At 50.6% G+C, this 8,233-nt stretch overlaps 1 long non-coding RNA gene across 1 annotated transcript; it reads left to right on the top strand.

The window, feature by feature from the left end:
- The first annotated feature begins 455 nt into the window (after window positions 1–455).
- Window positions 456–6,297, top strand: LOC132647023 (uncharacterized). The gene is made up of 6 exons (XR_009585310.1): window positions 456–637; window positions 769–825; window positions 936–1,021; window positions 2,667–2,805; window positions 3,394–3,507; window positions 6,026–6,297. It is a non-coding gene; the product is annotated as an uncharacterized LOC132647023 (long non-coding RNA).
- The last annotated feature ends 1,936 nt before the right edge of the window (window positions 6,298–8,233 follow it).

Genomic DNA, 8,233 nt, shown 5'->3' with positions numbered 1-8,233 from the left:
CCCTTTGCCACCCACACTCCCACCCGCCCATAAACTAGGAGCAGAAATAGATCAACACTAGGTTTTATTTTTGAGCCGAGGTCTCTGGTTGAACCTGGAGCCTGGTGGTTTGACAACCCTGGCCAGCCAGCAAACCTCAGGCATCCACATTTCTCCACCTCTGCCTCCGCAGCACCAGCCTTGTGGGCTCACCTCCCAGCACCCGGCCTCCTAGAGAAGTGTTAGGGATCCAAACTTGGGTCCTCATGCTGGCATCGCAAACACTTCTATGGGCTGGGCCAGCTCCCTCGCCCTGGTTTAACATTGTCGAGGAGTTTGTTTGAGGAGCTGGCGTAAGGCTCAGCAAATTGGCGTTATTAATGGAATCAGCCACCCTGCTTCTTGTCAGGGCCTTATACACATCTGTTCCTTTAAGAAGCACACCAATGTCTCAAGCACCTGGGGTTAGTTCTGCAATGGCTCTGGGGTAGATGAGGGGTCAGCTCAGATACGCAGACGCATCCAAGGTCATATGGGCAGGCAGGGAGTATGCTCCCAAGCTTCCTGTCTCTGAAGTGCTTGTGACTTTGACCGTGGTGCCCTTTAGCTCTGGTGATCTTGGCCAGTCTCCCAGCATGTTCCTGCTCTCCAGTTGTCTGTGAGTAGCTTGTTCTCTAATGTTATTCTCTTATTTTCATGCTTATCTTCTGTTTGCGGTGAGTGAAAAACGCCATCAGATTTATTACATAAAAGCAAAACATTCTTTTCTTTTTTTTTTTTCCCATTAAGAAAGATGGCAGACACCATTATAACTGAAGACCATTTGCTGTTCTCCCCTGAAGCTAGGTGGGTACACAGTCCTGCCTGATTGGCATCCAGTTGGGCTCTACGGCCTGCCTCAGTCAAGCTTTAAAAGGTGGGCACAGTGTTCCCATAGTCTTCCTCTTTTCCTCCAGAGATGTGTTCAGAGACTGCCTGGGTTCTCGGATGAAAATGACTGAATAGCTAGCCATAACCAACACACAATGGCCACAACATGCAGGTGAGAACAAGACCTTTTTTCTTGTGGGCACAGGGGTCTGGGGAACATTTCTCTCATTACAGTATAACCTATCCTGTCCTGGCTTATGCAAATCAGTAGGCAAATAAGAATGCAGGTAGCACTGGGAAACAGCCAAAGCACGAAGACAGAGCTGGCGTGAATGATGGGAGTCTGAGACCCTAGAGCCACAAACTAAGAAGAATGGGGGGACTCCCATGACGTTGCTCTCACACCACACAGCCCTCAGCTCTCACTGTCCCCTGGCAGATGTGGGCTTGTCTGGTCCACACTGGGGCAGAGAGGAGGAGCAGGAACTCCCAGAGTGTGCCACGCAGATGTCTGTGTTCGCTTGACACAGAGGATGCTCTGTCCCTCGGTCCCAGGAGTCTACAACAAGGGGTGGTCCAGAAAGACACAGGGCTCCAAGACCATCCCAGGGGCAAAGTGAGCACCGCAGAGAGGCATCTTGAGCTAACCTCCATGGCTGTGTGTGAGTCAGACAAAGCAGGTGCCAAATAGATAGGAAACAGCAGACCACAAGAGCCTGGGATTCGTGGTCCCAGGGTCTCAGGAGTCTGCCCAGGTCGTCTCACACAGCTGCAGGACCCAGGTTATGGTCGTCATGGGACTCCTTGGGCTGAAGCACCACAGGACACCCAGCTTGAGGGCTGCAGGAAGAGAGCCCAGCAAGTCCTTCCTTCTCTCAGAAATTGCACCCTGCAGCCCATGGACACAGGTATTCTTGAGGACTACATAGAAACGGAGAGAGAGAAGGCTCACCCCAAGACCTCTTCAGACAGCCCAATGAGTAGAAAGGCAGTTCTTATCTCTGCATGGCCAAAGCAGCTGCCACCTCAGAGCCTGCCTCTCTGTTGTCTGCACCGTTCTCTAGAGGCAGCAGCAGGTGTCGTGGGGAGGCCTGGGGTCTTCCAAAAACTTAAGGAATAGCAAGTGAGCCCCTGGGAGAACGCTACAGCCAGCAGCTAGCTTAGGCCATGGAAGGAGCATCAGCATGTTTCCACACTGTCTTCATTAAGGTTTTATTGCTATAAAGGGACGCTATGACCACAGCAACTCCTATAAAGAAAGACACTTAACTGGAGCTGCCTTACAGTTCAGAGGAGGGTTAGTCATTATCCCCACGGAGGGAAGCATGGCAGCACACAGGCAGACAGGGCTGCTGCAGAGAAGCTGAGAGTTCTACGTCTGGATCCGCAGGCAACAAGAAAAGATTACTACACAGGGCCTAGCCTGAGCATCTGAGACCTCAAAGCCCACCCCCAGTGACACACTTCCTCCAACAAGGCCACACCTCCTAACAGTGCCCCTCCCTATGAGCATACGGGGGCCATTTTCTTTCAAACCGTCACAGAGCTTTGTGAGTTCCGGCACAGCCGAAGCTACACAGTGAGAAACCCTGTCTCTAAAAACCCAAACCTAATTAATTAACTTAACTTAATAAATAAAAATCACCGTGGAAACACATCTCTGGACATGACAGCCAGAGACTGTCTAGATTAGGTCAGCAGAGGGGAGAAGACGATGCGCTGAAGGTGGATGGTGCCAACCCGTGCTCTCGGATCCTGGACTGAGTGAAGGAGCGAGCTCCAGCATTCACCCATCTCCCTCTGCTTCCTGACTTCAGGTCCAGTCAGGCCAGCCGCCTTACACTCTTTGCCATCAGGACTTCCTCCGCCGTGACACCCTGGAACTGTGACCCAAAATATACCTTAACCCTTCTTACGTTGTTTCCAAAAAATGTTTTTTTCACGGCGTCTAGCCAGGTAAGTAGTACTGCCTTCCCTCCTCTCTGCCCGCTCAGCTTGGGAACAGTCCTCCCTGATTTGGGAGGAGAGTGAAGGGCCCTGATGTCACCTGTCTGCCTGCAGACCAGGTCCTGGACACCAGAGCTGGAAACTGCACCATTTCCCTGTCCTCCAGGAGCCCTGTCCCTGGAAGGGAGAGGACCCTGTCAGCACTCCTCACCCCTAAATGAACCTAGGTAACTGAGTTAGCGGCTTTCCTCTGAAAGGGCCAGATCTCTGGAAGACCCAGCAGATCTACCCAAAGTCTTCTGGGACTCACGCCTCTCCATCCCCCACTTCATTTTCATGATCATCCCAAATGATGCCCTCTGAGCACCACCACCCCCTCTTCATTCCTCTCGGGTAGATCTTTCTTACCTTCTTCCTCTACCCAGCTGCCACCGACAATGCCACCAACTTCCCTGGCACTGACTCCAAATGTACTGTGCTCAGCAAACACCTTTGTCCCTACCCCAGATGTAAGATGAAATATTCCCCCCCCACACACAAATTCAAATGCCATTGAAGGTTATTCCCCAGCATCTAATTTGCCTTTTATCTATTCAGGGCAATATTTCAGAGGGAACCTCCCCACCAAAGCACCGCAGTTGTTTACAGTTGCCAGGCCCAACCGAGGCGGGAAGTTACATGCCCCGGACAGGAATGCAAGCACTTCAGGAGGTAATTACAGCGCTGAACACAGCCCTAAATAAAAGGAGAAGTGTGGCAGACGGGAGGGAAAGCAAAAATAGAAACTGGGAACACGCTGTTTCCCCTAGTGCTCTGAAAAACTCCGTGTCTGCCTGGTGCTGGCGCCCTGCCTAGCTGCGGAGACGCAAGCTGAGATCCTGCCCTGGACACCTAGTGACAGGCAGGAAGAAGTGACAGGTGACTGGAGATTACTGTAACGTGGGTAGGACATGCATTGTCAGAGGCAGGGTTTATTCAGAAGCCATTGGTTTTAACTGGTCAGTGCTGACAGCCCTTGAGGGGTTCGCAAGGTGACGGCGTAATGACGGCTAGAAAATGACCCCCATTAGTTCTTGTGAGGGTGGGTCATTATGAAGTAAAGACGCCTCACAGGCTTGGTCTCCTACGCACAGGACTATTTTCTTCCCCACTTCTGTGCCCTCCTGGGACATAGCCAGGGGACCCTGACCAGAGTCCAGACAGGTGGGGCCTTGTTGGAGGAAACATGTGGCTGGAGGAGCGTCCCGGGCAGGTAGACCTTGTCTTCAGAGTCTCCTCTCTCTGCTTCCAGGCAGCCATGAGGTGAGCACCTCTCTTCCACCATGCCCTTCCTCCCCACACACCTAAAAGCAGTAGATCCTGCTGGCCAAAGACTGCAAGTTCATGAGCCAAAACAGACCTTTCTTCTTGAAGCTGTTTTCTCGGGTATTTTGTCACTGTGCTGAAAGGCAGCTAACAGACACTATCTGCTGGCTTGCTGGCCTTTTTGATTAACAGCTGGCCTAGGGTTGAGAGCTCTCATTGCAAGTGACCCCTGGTAGTTCTTCTGAGTGTGGGTCGCTATAAAGTGAAGCCGCCCCCCTGCCATGCCGTTGCGTAGTTAGGGGACCAAACATATAGATCAGGTCATTTGTTTAGACCTCCAGCCTCCAAAACTATGACCTAAATAAATCTCTTTTCTTTGTAAAGCCCCCAACCTCAGTTATTTTGTTGTAGGGACAGAAAAACAGACAAATACTTGACCAAAGTCATGACACAGTGAAACAGGGGCCAGCACGTGAACATCCTGTTCTCCATGGTAAAAAGCCTCGTTATGCCAGTCATGGTGGCTCACAGCTGTAATCAGGGAGGCAGAGGCAGGTGGACCTCCATAAGTTTGAGGGCATCCTGGTCTACAAAGCAAGTCCAGGACAGCCAAGGCTACACAGATAAACCTTGTCTCAAAAAGCAAAAACAAAAGCCTCGTCGGTCTTAAAGAGAGGAAATGGCAGATAAACACGTTTATTGAGCACATATTATATTCCAGTACAAAGTTCAGCGCTTGCAGATATGGTGATTCATTTAATCCTCCTGCAGTCCTGAGAAGCCCCCAATGTCCTGGCTCCATTTTAATGGAATAAATGAAGACACAAAAATGTAAAATGCCTTTCCCTGGACACAGCCCCAGCGGTATTCCCTGGAGGGAATCAGCATATGGAGAAAGGCTGACACCCTCCAGAAGGGCACTCCCTGCTCAGCAGGCTGGCAAGAGTCTCCTCCTTGCCCCAGCTCTCCTGAGACATCCCTGAGCCCACCCTTCACTTCCCAGGAAATGGGCTCCAGGGATCTTAAAGGGTCCTCGATACCTGAGTCCAGCTGGGAGATGTCTAGGCTAAAGGTGTGATGGAAATTCTGGGGAAGAGGATCAGTTGGCAAAGCACTTGTAGTGCAGCCGTTATGGATGTGGTTTTGATCCTCAATGCTCCAGTGAAGAGCTAGGTACAATGATGCTTGTGGTCTCTGCATTGGGGAGGAAACAGGTGTCACTTGTTAGACAACAAAGCCTATTTGGTGAGGTTTAGGCCAATGAGACATTCTATACCAAAAACAAAAAACGGATGATACCTGATGCCAGGAGGGATGGGGGAGGAATGGGGGAGGGAAGGAAGGAGGAAGGGAGAGGCCAGGACTAATGAAAAAGGGAAGAGGATAAATGGAGAGGGGAGGAGAGAAGAGGGGAAAGAGCTGAGTAAGCCAGAGGAAGAAGGGAAGTCAGACAAAAGGCGGCGAGTGAGCTGCTCATGACAAGGAAATGAAAGGTCTTTATTAGATATGCCAGCTTCTCACCTGTGCCCTCTGTAGAGCGCTGTAGGTGAATGGCTGTGCCATGGGGCCCAATTCTGCCCTGTCAAGGCAGAGCCAGACTCGCTGAGACATCAGAGAAGCCTTTGCTGAGCTGTGGAGGGCCCAAGCCCAAGGAGCAGCTTCCTGTGTGGACCAGGACTGGAAGGAACCGGACACACAGAACCAAGAGCTGAGGGAGCCCACAGTCACTGCCAAAGTGCCCGTTAAAGCTCCAGGAGAAACAGGAGAGGGCCAGAGATGAGGCAACCTGATTGGCATGGGGATTGGAGTCTCGAGCTATCAAAAAGGATCCTGGGAATCTTCAGATTTACGTGTGGAGGGATTTCTGAACTATTAGCAAGAATCCATTGAGTTCAGTTGTTTACCATACCTTACCCTATTCCAGGCTCTGGAAACCATCTTGGAGGCCTCAAGATGCTGGTGCTTGCTGTGTCTCTAGGGGTCTTGCAACATCTTCATGTACCTGAGGACAGGAGAAGGCTAAAGGGATGTATTTGAGTCATAGCTGTTGCATTTAGGACAAATAAAGGCTCACTGGGATGTTGAAAGAAAAAGGCGGAATGGAGTCCCCAGCCCAGCCAAGGCAGCGTGCACCGTTGAGCCAGGCCAGCTGTGCCAGGCAATAATTCATCCTGGTTAAGTGGCAGCTTGCCTCCAGCCGGACAACATCATCTATCACATTAAATAAATAATGCTAATTTGAATCTTAGCACTCTTATTTACTTCGAGTGTAATTTGTTTCGGTCTGATAGCTCTTTATGAACTTCTCTTGTCCTTGATTCTAAGAGGTAATTCTTCTTACACTCTGGCTCTGGAAGTGACATGCGTGTAACGTCTGCAGCCTCTAACAGTCATCTGACAGCACTCTTGCTCACTTAATGCCTCGCTGCCAGCCTCCATACATCAGGCCCCGCGTGCCTCATGAGCCACTCCTCATCTGGTTGATAAAGAACTACCCACCAGCATATTAGGCCGCGCTTCAGGCGGTGCGGTGAGTGTGTCCAAGAGAACATTCCTCCGTGATTACACACTCCTCAAGTTTGAATGCCACTGATGTTCCTAGGGCAAAGGATCTTATCACAGTGGGGACATAGTCAGGCCTCCTTACAAGAAGACACTCCAAGCCAGGCTGTGGTGGCTCGCGCCTTTAATCCCAGCACTCGGGAGTCAAGGTAGGTGGATCTCTGAGTTCGAAACCAGCCTGGTCTGCAGAGTGAGTTCCAGGGCAGCCATGGCTACACAGAGAAACCCTGTCTCAAAAAACTGAAAAGAAGAAAAGGAGGAGAAAAAGAAGAAGAAAAGGAAGAGGAGAAGGAGAAGAGGAGGAGGAGGACACACTCCATCACTGACAGAAATACAGAGAGCCACTTTACAGCAAATCAGATTTTAAGGATCTAACCCAAGAAGATGGAGAAGATGAGTGCAAGTGTGATAGGAGATGAGGGAGGAGTGATGAAAATAGTGGTTAATGAGTGCAGGGGATGTTGTGATATAAATGACAGGTGGCGATTGTAGTGGTGGTGGTAATGATAATGGTGATGATGGTAATCGTGCTGATGAAGGGCATGGGTGATGGTGATAGAACAGACCTGGTCAAGGCAGAGGTGTTGGCTGGTAACTGGTGGTGAGAGTAAAGCTGAGAGTGGGGAGGAGGGTAGTGGTGATGGTGGGTAGGGTGGTCCTCGCGATGGTGGAGATGGTGGTGGTGGTAATGCTGGTGACGACTGGGATGGTGATGGTGTGGCAGGTGTGGGGATGGTAATGGATAGAGACAGTCACACTGGCCGTGATGGTAGCGTGGTAACTGATTAACTTGGGGACTGATTAACGATGGTGGTGGTAGTAAAAAAATGATAATAGAATTATCCTCACACTGCTTTTGCTTTGGAGGCCTCAAAATGAAAATGGTCACACAGAACTGACCCTCCTGCTGCCCCATGTGACATGAAATGCCTACTGAGGAAGAGGCCACTGTTGCAAGCCTCCCATCCAGGCAGTGACTATCAGATTTTTTCCCCCTATCAGGACTGTAACTATCCCCCTAATCACTCCACAGAAAATAAATTAAAAGCAAAACCTGAATCCAGCAATTCCCCCCCACACACACACACACAGCAGGGAATATCCATTATTTACCCATAAAATATTTCAAGGATTATTAACATGTAAACTGTGATTAATTAAATTCACAAAATTTGTTTCTGATGCATGCAAATGAGCTAGTTCCTGCCGGGCAAGGCCAAGGTGTGACTTCCCTGCTGCTGGAGAAGGGGGAAGGCCACTGGGGAGGGGGCCCTCAAATTGTCTCCTGCTCCAGGAACTTTAAAAAGCTAAGACAGCCAGGCAGTATAACTTGTCTGCACCCCCCAGAACCTGGAGGGTGAGGCAGAAGAATTGGGCGTTCGGGGCCAGTCCGGGCTTCATAAGAACCTGTCGGAGTGAGGAAGGCAGGGAGGAGAAGGTGGTACATTCCCTACCAATGTTTTGCCCTAAGCCTGACAACTCTGGCAGCAGGCAGGCCGGAAACAGTAGGGTGGTGGTGGTGGTGGTGGTGCACACCTTTAATCCCTGGGAGGAGAGGCAGGTGCGTCTC

Source organism: Meriones unguiculatus, chromosome 14 (assembly GCF_030254825.1).
Source record: "Meriones unguiculatus strain TT.TT164.6M chromosome 14, Bangor_MerUng_6.1, whole genome shotgun sequence".
NCBI lineage: Eukaryota > Metazoa > Chordata > Mammalia > Rodentia > Muridae > Meriones > Meriones unguiculatus.
This window is presented reverse-complemented; position numbering and strand designations above follow the sequence as displayed.